The sequence below is a fragment of the Aquarana catesbeiana genome, linkage group LG03 (assembly GCF_042186555.1).
Source record: "Aquarana catesbeiana isolate 2022-GZ linkage group LG03, ASM4218655v1, whole genome shotgun sequence".
Classification (NCBI taxonomy): Eukaryota; Metazoa; Chordata; class Amphibia; order Anura; family Ranidae; genus Aquarana; species Aquarana catesbeiana.
This window is the reverse complement of record NC_133326.1, coordinates 222,528,729-222,540,454: the sequence shown is the minus strand read 5'-3', so window position 1 is coordinate 222,540,454 and position 11,726 is coordinate 222,528,729. Positions and strand designations below refer to the sequence as shown.

The following is an 11,726-nucleotide window of genomic DNA, read 5'->3' as shown; positions in this document are numbered from 1 at the left end:
TGTCATTTTGTGCAGGGACTGTTCTAAGCACAGGAAACATGTGCCACTTTACAGGCATACTATAGAAACCCCCCGGGTACGATATTTAAAGTAATATTTCAATTTTTTTTCTCTTTAAGAAACATTAAAATCACTGCTCCTGAAAAAAACGGCCGTTTTTTCAACTTTTTTTGCATTGATACATGTCCCCTGGGGCAGGACCCAGGTACCCAAACCGTTTTTAGGACAATAACTTGTATATTAGCCTTTAAAATTAGCACTTTTGATTTTGAACGTTCGAGTCTCATAGACTTTAATGGGGTTCTAAAGTGCGCGCGAACTTTCGGTCCGTTCGCAGGTTCTGGTGCGAACCGAACCGGGGGTGTTCGGCTCATCCCTATTAGTGGATTAAGCGTGCAGTCACTGTAGTGTAAATAATCATACAGTGTAGGGTATATAGTGCAGTCAGTGTAGAATATACAGTATCTCACAAAAGTGAGTACACCCCTCACATTTTTGTAAATATTTTATAAATTTTTTTCATGTGACAACACTGAAGAAATGACACTTTGCTACAATGTAATGTAGTGAGTGTACAGCTTGTATAACAGTGTAAATTTGGTGTCCGCACTGGGGAGCTACAGTTCATTGAGGGAACCATGAATGCCAACATGTACTCTGACATACTGAAGCAAAGCAGAGTATTCCAACATAATGACCTCAAACACACCTCCAAGTTGACCACTGTCTTGCTAAAGAAGCTGAGGGTAAAGGTAATGGACTGGCCAAGCATGTCTCCAGACCTAAACCCTATCCTGACCTAAGCATCTGTGGTGCATCCTCAAACAGAAGGTGGAGGAGCGCAAAGTCTCTAACATCCACCAGCTTTGTGATGTCATCATGGAGGAGTGGAAGCGGAGTCCAGTGGCAACCTGTGAAGCTCTGGTGAACTCCATGCCCAAGAGGGTTAAGGCATTGTGGAAAATTATGGTGGCCACACAAAATATTGACACTTTGGGCCCAATTTGGACATTTTCACTTAGGGTGTACTCACTTTTGTTGCCAGCGGTTTAGACATTAATGACTGTGTGTTGTTATTTTGAGCGGACAGCAAATTGTCATTTCTTTAGTGTTGTCAAATGTGAGGGGTGTACTCACTTTTGTGAAATACTGTATAATACAGTGCAGTCAGTGTAGTGTAAATAATACAGTGCAGAGTATATAGTGCAGTCAGTATAGTGTACATAACGTTGTGAAGAGTATATAGTGCAGTCAGTGTAGTGTATATAATACAGTGTAGAGTATACACTGCACTGCAGTCAGTGAAATGTATATAATACAGCGCAGAGTATATAATGCAGTCAGATGTAGTATATATATCGCAGTGCAAAGTATACAGTGCAGTCATTGTAGTGTATATAACGCAGTGCAGAGTGTATAATACAGTGTATTAAAGTGGTTAAGTGGAACCCTATGACAGAAACGGCATGGGCCCGCTCCCCCCAAAATCCATAGCAGGCCCTTTGGGTCTGGTATAGATTTTAAGGGGAACTCCACGTCAAAATTTAAAAATAAATTGGCATGGGGTCCCTCCAAAATCCATACCAGACCCTTATCCGAGCAAGCAGCCTGGCAGGCCAGGAAAGGGGGGGGGCGAGCGAGCACCCCCCTCCTGAACCGTACCAGGCCCCTTGCCCTCAACATGGGAAGGGTGCTTTGGGGTGCACCTCAAAGCACCTTGTCCCCTTGTTGATGGGGACAAGGGCCTCTTCCTGACAACCCTGGCTGGTGGTTGTCGGGGTCTGCCGGCGGGGAGATTATCGGAATCTGGAAGCCTCCTTTAGCAAGGGGGCCCCCAGATCCCAGCTCCCCCTATGTGAATGGGTATTGGGTACATCGTACCCCTACCAATTCACCAAAAAAGTGTCAAAAAAGTAAAAACCACAAGAGTTTTTGACAGATCCTTTATTAAAAAAGAAAAAAAAAAAGAAAAAATGTCCTGCGATGTAAATCCACCGTCAATCATACCACCTGATGGACCAGAAAAATAGCAAAAATGAAAATGCTCCGCCTCCATGGGAGGCCTCCCACCGACTGCTCTCTCTTCGCTTTAAAAGCTCTTAAATAGGCAAGGGCGGGGCCACCCAGTGACGTAACCGGGTGACCCCGCCCCCTTCTGACATCATGTAACATCACATGGGTCAGGAAGCGGCTTCCGTGTCCTCTCCCAGATCACAGAGCCTTCCACCATGCGTCTTTTCTCTCCTCCTGCTAGGCGTCCAATAGGATTTCAGCCAATTGACTGACGGGTCTCAGACCCGGCTTTCTTATTGGCTGGGAGAAGGATGAGTGTGTGTCGATAACGAATATTCATTCCCAGATGCCTGCATTTAGCTATAAAACTATTTAAAACAAAGAACAAAAATACAAAAGTTATTATTATTTAAGTTATATATATATATATCTATATATATATATATCTATATATATAGATATATATATATATAGATATATATATAATATAAGTTATTAGATTATTATTGTAAATTATTATAACATTTTATTTGAAAAACCTATGAACAAGCAAAACAGGCCTACATTCACAAAAGATCGGAAGGCATCCAACTGGGAGAAATTAAAATAAATAAAACAATTATCAGATTCTGTGCCAAGCTGAGGGACCAAAATATGTACAGCATAATAAAAAAAAAACACTTCTAATGCTCCTGGTTTCTCTGTTTCTAAAAAATTCACCCATCTTTCCCCCCCTGGCATAATGACAATTTTCTGAATGATAAAAGATGTTGAGAAAGCTATTGAAAAATATCTGAAAATATTCCAAGACAAATATGTGATTTTTATTTATTATTGCCTAGCAAGGTAGGGCACAAAATTATATATTGTAAATATATAGATAATATGTTGGCACTATTTTGTTTCATCTGACGTTATTAAACTAAACAGATTTTCCTATTGCTGGAAGATTCCTTGTGCATTCATGTGCTCAATACCCAAATCTGGTCACATTTGCAACCTTTTGGCCAACATCTGGTTTCTCAGTCTTTGACAGGAAAGTAAGGTGTTATTATAATTAACTGAAGAGAATATAACCAACACATATAGGATGACTAATATAATATCCTAGATGAAATTGTCACTCCTACAAACCAAAGGACAGTACAAGGGATGCTTCTTGGGAAAACATTTCCTTTTTTTTGTTTTTGTTTGGATGGAGAAGGGTTAGACCCTCTGTCAAAATTTTATTGCTGTCCGTGTCCGCACCACTCTGTTTGTCCTGACTGTTGTCACTGTCAGAAAGTGGAAGTCCAAAACCATAACATTTTCTCCAGCTCAAAAAAAAAGGCCAATCTTCCAATGGGGACACCTGTTACAGGAACAGCTGTCTAAGAGGGGAAATCTAATTTCCTGTTGCATCGCTGGAACAGAAAGTGAAGGTAGCTATCCCAAAACGTATCACTAGAATACACTGAGTGACCACTGGGTGGTATTGTGGACACCCATACTGAATATACCATGCTCCATACTAACTAACAGATATGGAAAAATAATTTTGGAAAATACATGGACTTTTTAGGCACACAACATAAATATTATTAAAAAAAATCCACCAAATTTTATTTATACAAAAATACTTAACTCCTTCCAGCCCACCGTATAGTGAAATAATGGACGGGCGGGAGACCCTGGAGGTCACGCAGAGCGGCAATCAGTGGTGCATCATGTCCCTCGGACATAGTGCATTACCGATCACAGTAAAGAGCCTATGGCGTAGGCTCTTTACTATGTGTAAACAGAAAAGTCAGTGCTACTACCCATACACCACATAGCAGAGCTCCCAGGTGCTCGATCCACAGTTGCTGGCTGAGTAGAGTAATGTAGAAAAAATGATCCGCACTCCGGTTGTTGCTCTTAAAATTATTTCATTTTATCGAATAGCCACAGTGAACAAATGCAGATTAAGTCAGTGGACGTGTTTCAGCCTATAAGGCCTTAGTTATTAGTCATTTCTTTACTATGTGATCAGCTGTGTCTAATATCAACTGATCACAGTGTAAACAGAAAATGACGGTTATTGGCATTCCTCTCATGCTGACAGCGCATGAGGAGAGGAGAGGCGGTAATCGGCATTCCTCAGCGGGGACATCTGCACTGGCAATCAGGGCACTGATCATCAGTTTCATAATTAATTATTAATAGTTAACAGTGCAGCCCCAACAGTGCCCACCAGTGCTGCCAATCAGTGCCCACAAGTGCTGCCAATCAGTGCCCACCAATCAGTGACACCTGTTGGTGCCCATCGGTGCCACCTATCAGTGCCCTCTATCAGTGCATCAGTACCACCCATCAGTGCCACCTATCAGTGCCCATCAGTGCTGCCTATCATTGCCGCCTATCCATGCCGCCTATCAGTGTCCATAAGTGCTGCCTATCAGTGCCCATCAGTGCCACTTATTAGTGCTGATCAGTGCCGACTATCGGTGCCCATCAGTATTGCATATCAGTGTGGCATATTAGTGCTTCCTCATCAGTGCAGCCTGATCAATGCCCATCACTGCCCGTCAGTGCAGCCTCATCAATGCCCATTAGTGCCCGTCAGTGCAGCCTCATCAGCACATATCAGTAAAGGAGAAAAACGACTTATTTATGACATTTTATAACAGAAACTAAGAAAAACTTTATTTTTTTTTTTAATTTTCTAAACTTTTTTGTTTGTTTAGCAAAAAATAATAAAACCCAGTGGTAATTACTGTCTTAAAAAATTATAAAAATTTAGCTTGGTTACAGCATTGCATGACCGTGCAATGGTCATTCAGAGTGCGACAGTGCTGAAATCTGAAAATTGGCCTGGGCAGGAAGGGTGTGCGCAGGAGGCAAGTGGTTAAAACCATTATTTTAAAAACAGAGAATCCATCACACATCAATAAAACAGCACCCCTGATATACAGGAACGCTACCCCCCATGAGGAACTTGTATTGGTGCAGTCCTACATCACATGGGGGTTTTCATATAGCAAGATTTCCTTGTTCAACATGTTTCATGGGAACTGCTTCTTCAGGAGCTCTTGGGTGCAGCATGAATTTTTTAAAAACTGTATATAAACAAGAAAGCATAACAAATTAGCAAAAGTAATTACATTCATGATACGTGAATTAGCATCTTTTCATTTAGCCTTCCATACTTACATAGTTTTACATATGGGTAAGCATACGGAGATGCATGCAGGCAGGCGCGGTAGACTGTTTTTAAAAATAAATGCTGCACCCGAGAAGCATTGTGAGCCAAAAAATCTTGCTATATGAAATTCCAATGTAATGTAGGACTGCACCTATACAAGATCCTCACGGGGGGGGGGGGGGGGGGGGGGCATGGGCCACGTGTGATGGATTCTCCTTTTACAAAATGTTTTTTTTTTTAATATTTTGTGGTGGATTTTTATAAAATTGATGTTGTGTGCCTTAAAAGTCCACGTGTTTTCCAAAATTATTTTTCAATATCTCACAACATACAAAAACAGCAACAAATAAACTGGTAGGGGATTTTCAACTCTTCCCTACTCTATAGATTATACATACAATTGTTATTTCAAGAAAGTCAAGTTTTCCTTTAAAAGAAAACTATGATAGAAACATATTTTATTGTGATTGTTACAACTGTCTCCTACCAGACGTTACCTGAATGTTATGCCCCGTACACACAGTCGGATATTGATCGGACATTCCGACAACAAAATCCATGGATGTTTTCCGATGGATGTTGGCTCAAACTTGTTTTGCATACACACGGTCGCACAAAGTTGTCGGAATTTTTGAACGCCAAGAACGCGGTGACGTACACCACGTACGACGGGACTATAAAAGGGCAGTTCAGTACCAAGCGCAGCACCCTTTGGGCTCCTTTTGCTAATCTCGTGTTAGTAAAAGTTTGGTGAGAGATGATTCAGATGGTATTTGTTGCCTGTACGTACTCATCGTAGAGTTCGTGCTGTGCGGGGGCTTGGTGTTGGGGTTCTGACACAAGCCCAGTCCATGAACAAGGCGAGTAGGAGTTCATGGACCAAGAATTGGTTGCTCCAGCGTAACCACCCACCCACCACGGACAAAGGACAAGGACAGAAGGAGCACAGACAACCCTGGACGTACACTGCTGTTCCCAACAGCAGCAGTGTACGTCCAGGGTTGTCTGTGCTCCTTCTGTCCTTGTCCTTTGTCTGTGGTGGGTGTTCCTCAGTCAGTGCTGTTGTACAGTCACAGGTTCTCTGTTTCTGAGCAGGTCCCATGGTGCTCTGTTTCTGGGTCCTGTGTCCTGAGATTGTGGCAGCATTTTACTGTTCTAAGTGAAAAAGGAATTCCAGAAAAAAATCATTCCAAAGCTTGGGGAAGAGAGCGATTGTATATAAACTCTGGATAACTAAACAGGGATTGATTGGAGGTTATCACTGTGCCCCCTACTGTGTGGGAAAAGCCTGTGAGCCAAACACGAGAGTGTAAGGCAAAAAGAGCTGGTGAGTTTACTCACGAGAGTGTAAGGCAAAAAGAGCTGGTGAGTTTACTCGCTGAAGGGGAGTGGAAGTCACAAATCACAGCGGTGTGGTGGAAGATATTATCACTGAAGACTTTATATTTGATGTTATCACCATCACTCACATCACTACGTTTCACTCATTTTTGGACTTTACATGTCTATTATTATTTTTTCTTTTGATATAAGAATATTACACAGATGGTTCACACTATGTCTGTTGATTAGAAACACTTGTGTATATAGTGCTGTTAACAACAGCTGTTAATTTAGGTTATCACATTTAGTGATCACGCATATTTTTTCTTTGAGGTTATTGTAGTTTTTTAGCGCTGCTATTTGATTGCACTATTGGTGAGGGCGAGTTTATAGTGTATCATTTATTATTAATTTACACAGAGTTGCAAGATGAAGAAATATTTTTTTCCTTTGTCAAGCTTGAATACTTACCTGTTTTGTACAAGCTTCACAGATGGAGTCACCCCTATAGTATACACTGGAGCACCTGTGTGGGCCCCCTAATAAAAAGGGTGTTCTGGTGTCCCACACTAGTGCTCCAGCATCCAGATGTGTAAACAGCTGCTGAGTGTCCTCTCCCTACACAGAATCTAGTTTGCAGTTCATTCTAGTTACAAACCCATCTAGACACCAAAATTATTTTAAGAGAAGTAGGCCAGAAAAAATTTATTGAAATGCATCTGGACAAAGCATGGTGTTTTATTGGCCGAATGAACAATGTTTCCTACGAATGAATAATGTGTCCATGAACATGAAAGTTGCCATTTTAAACTGTACAACAGTAAAGAAAAGCACATGGAGCAGCACGAACGTTAGAAAAATAACGAATAGGAACACAGGACAACTACTTACTTTTTTGAAGCACTCTCCTGATCCTTCTATACTGATCATGCTCCCTTAATTTGAGGTCCGACCACCGCTTCCTCAGTTGATCCTTGGATCGCCGTACCCCAAAATTTCGGTGCAGACTCTTCACAACTTTAGTCATGATCTTGGCCTTTCTGACATTGGGGTTTGGGTAAGGTCCATACTTCCCGTCATAGTCGGCCCTCTTCAGTATGTCGACCATCTCCACATCTCAACAAAGGCCATATTTGATGCCTTAAATCGTCTCCTCCGGGATCGTGATGTTTCTGGCTCCGAGCTTTCCTCCTCCTCCTCGTTGTTGCTGTAATTAGCACGCACCTGCTCTGTCTCCGCCATGTGCTCTTCCCCACTGCGCCGAAAGAGAAAGGGCGGGGAATAGACTAGAAAGAACTTCAGGGGCGGGCGGAGTTTCACGCATGCGCAGAGTATATAAAGCGTAACACACGTGCGTAGTACGTACGATCTGTGAGCGGAGGAAGCAGTATCGGAAGCGCTGATTGTGATAACGAAGGTAACATTTAAACTTGGGCCTATACTGCTTATAGATTGAGGCCTATATTGGGAAAAGATTAGGAGAGTTTAGCCTGACATTATGGTTTGTCTTGTGTTGTTTCTTGCAGAGAAAATGGATGGCTTCAATGACCACAACTTCCTCCCCCTGTTCATAGACAAGTACAGGGAGCTGCCCTGTCTGTGGCAGGTGAAACAACCACATTATAATCATAAACAAAAGAGGCAGGCAGCGCTGGAGAAACTGCTGCAGTTGGTGAAGCTGGTGGTCCCCACAGCAACCATCCCCTATTTAAAAGTCAAAATTGGTGGCCTGGGGAGCACTTATCTTAGGGAGCGCAAGAAGGTCCAGGATTCCCAGAGATCCGGAGCTGCAGCAGATGACGTTTATGTCCCCAGGCTGTGGTACTATGAGAGACTGCGATTTCTGTCAGACCAGACTGAAGTCAGGGAATCCCTCTCAACCCTTCCTTCCACCCTATCCGATGTCCAACCTGGGACTTCCAGCCATGAAGAAGTGGAGGAGCCCAGCTGGAGTCAGGTATAGCATTTCCCTGACTCCAGCTCCGCCTTCCAAACAAAAGACCCAGGAAGGGGAGTAACGTGGAGGATTCAGTGCTCAGGCTGATTCAGGAGGCTTCTGCATCCCTCAGAATTACCCCCACTCGTGAAGAGGCGTTTGCCTCCATGGCTGCCACCAAAGTGCAGGACATGCAGGAGGGCCAACGCCTCATGTGTGAGAAAATCATTTATCAAATTAAATAAGAGGTTGACGGGCGAAATCACACCCAATACCCACCTGAGTGAGTTGCATCATCCTCCTCCTCCTATAACTCCACCACCACAGACACAGCGTGGAAGGAAGCGTGGAAGGAAGACAAGAGAGTGATGGCCTGGGTTCAGTCTGGTCTGACAAAAGATGCAGGCTCTTGTATGACCACAGCCTGGGGACATACAAGTCATCTGCTGCTGTTCATGATCTCTTGGACTTCTGGACCAGATTGTACTCCCTTATATATGGACTCCTCAGGCCACCAATTTAGCAGTAAAATAGTTGATGTGTGCCCTGGGGGCCAAAGGCTTCGCCAATTTCTGCTGTTTCTCCAGCGTTGCCTCCCTCTTTCTTTGGTTATGACCCCTTAATAAATTTTTGGTTTGTTTTATTATACTCGCCTATGTGTGTTTTCCTTCAAAAAGGACAGTTTGTTTGTGAGGAGGCAGGTACATTTCAAAAATACAATGTCAAATTAACAAGGGACACCAACACCAAGCAACCTTCTTGAGATTAAATAATACAAGATAATAGTCGTGTTGTGGTAAATTGACACACAAAACACACCCAAAACTATTCTGGAGTAAAAAAATAAAATAAAATGAAAAATAAAACACAAGATCAGGCTTTAAAAAAATCCAAAAAAAAACATATTTAATATAAAAACATCCAAAAAATATTTTTTCGGGAGATGTGACAAATAAAAATATTATATGGATGAAATCACGATAAATAATCAAGAAAGAGGTTTGTGAGAAGTCTGTGTGAATATGAGCAGCAAAACAATTTCATTCTTCTAGCATTATAAAGAAGAAGAGAGTGCGCTGCATTAAACATTTTAAAACATTGCAGCGTGACGAAAGTGCTATATCCATTCCGAACGCTAATTTTACCAGACCTAGCAGTTCCATCTCGGAATTTATTCCGAGCATGCGTGGCACTTTGTGCGTCGGAATTGTCCACACACGTTCCGTTGCGTCCACATTGACGCGATCGAATGTTGTTGTCGGAAAATTTTATAGCCTGCTCTCAAACTTTGTGTGTCAGAAAATCCGATGGAGCCCACACACGGTCGGAATTTCCGACAACAAGCTCCGATCGCACATTTTCCGTCGGAATATCCGACCCTGTGTACAGGGCATTATGGAAACAGTCAACCAAACATCTCCAGAAAGGTTCATCCTCCTCGGACTTGGATCTAATGTTCGGTACCTCCAAGTCTTCTGTTTCCTTGTGTTTCTTGTGATGTACATAATCACATTGTCAGGAAATCTTCTACTAATCATAGTGGTGAGGATCAACCCAAGGTTACACACCCCCATGTACTTCTTCCTGAGTAATCTCTCCATTATCGATATCTTTTTCTCATCCACCATTGTTCCCAAAGTTCTCACAAACACTCTGGCCATAGATAAAAGCATCTCCTTGTTGGGATGTGCATTACAGATGTACTTCAGTCTGGCTTTAGGATCCACAGAGTGCTTTATACTAGCCGTAATGGCATATGACAGGTTTGCTGCCATTTGTAGGCCATTGCACTACAAAGTCATCATGAATAAAATGTTGTGTATGAGTTTAGCTGTAGGATCATGGAGTATGTGCTTCCTGAACTCTGCCCTGCATGTTATCTTCACCTTTCAACTGTTCTACTGCAAGTCCCAGCAGGTCAACCACTTCTGTGAGATGCCTCCTTTTTTTCGACTGTCTTGCAAAGATACTTTTCTAAATGAAATAGTGATGTATATTGGAGCAGGTATCATTGCTATGTGTTCTTTCTGCTTGACTCTAACTTCATACATCCACATCATCTCCACCATCTTAAAGATTCATTCCTCCCATGGAAGACATAAAGCTTTCTCAACATGTGCTTCTCACCTGACTGTGGTGAGTCTCTACTATGGGACCATTATGTTTGTGTATCTTAAACCTCGTTCTATTTATTCTGCAGAAATAGACAAAACTGTGTCCATTCTCTGTACAGCTGTGATGCCAATGTTGAACCCCATCATCTATAGTATGAGAAACAAGGAAGTCAAGAGCACCATTAAAAGAAAACAAACGAAAAAGGAAGATCTCTAATGGAAAGGGATAATATATAAAAAGGGGGTACAGAAATTATAAAAGGAGGATGCATTATGTGCTGTATATAGGAACATACATTAGAAGTATATAAAGGGGGAATAGAAGGCTGCTGTTACTGGTATAATAATGTTTATTGCATTGTGGTATGAAAATCATTAATTTACACAACATTATAAGATCCACACTGCATATAAGTTGCATATCCATACAACACTATTGCAACATATTTATTCTGGCAAGAAGAATCTTTAACAGCATCATACCTCCCAACTTTTGAACTACATTGTAGGGAAAGAGGGACACACTGGGAGAATGACAGGAAATGAGTGGGCATACTACACTGCACCAAATGTAAGCCATGTCTAGAAAATGGTGTATAGAGTGCAGGGGTCAGGAATATAAAATGGTGTATAGAGTGCAGGGGTCAGGAATATAAAATGGTGTATAGAGTGCAGGGATTATAAATATAAAATGGTGTGTAGAGTGCAGTGTCAGGAATATGTGTGGCTTATATACCTATTTATTCATTTTGTTATATAAGCCAGACATAATCTATAGTTTAAAAAGGCTTTTTAATAAGACTTTGATAAGCTCCATGTTTGTTCAAAATGTATCCTGTATTGAATGAAAACACAAGCTACAGCAATGATTAGACGTGCAATTTGTTAAGTTACAAATTCGTTTTCGAACTAAATTCGGCATATTCGTTCATTTGGGAGCATCCAAATGAACAAAAGACTCTTTTGATTAATGCGTACGAAAACGAATTGTCAGAAAGAACAAAATTCCAGAAAGAATGAAAACCCAAAAGAATGAACATGGATGTAAGTTACCAGCAATTATTGCCTTTCCATGTTTGTGTATCATTGGATGGATGTACCATTTATTGTTGACTATTTGTATTTGACTTTTATAGATTATATATATCCTGTTAAACCCTGATGAAGGAGACAACAC

General features: G+C 41.6%; 1 pseudogene; it reads left to right on the top strand.

Moving 5' to 3' along the window:
• Nucleotides 1-9,830: 9,830 nt before the first annotated feature.
• LOC141134506 (olfactory receptor 5G9-like) lies at nt 9,831-10,779 on the top strand (annotated as a pseudogene).
• The last annotated feature ends 947 nt before the right edge of the window (nt 10,780-11,726 follow it).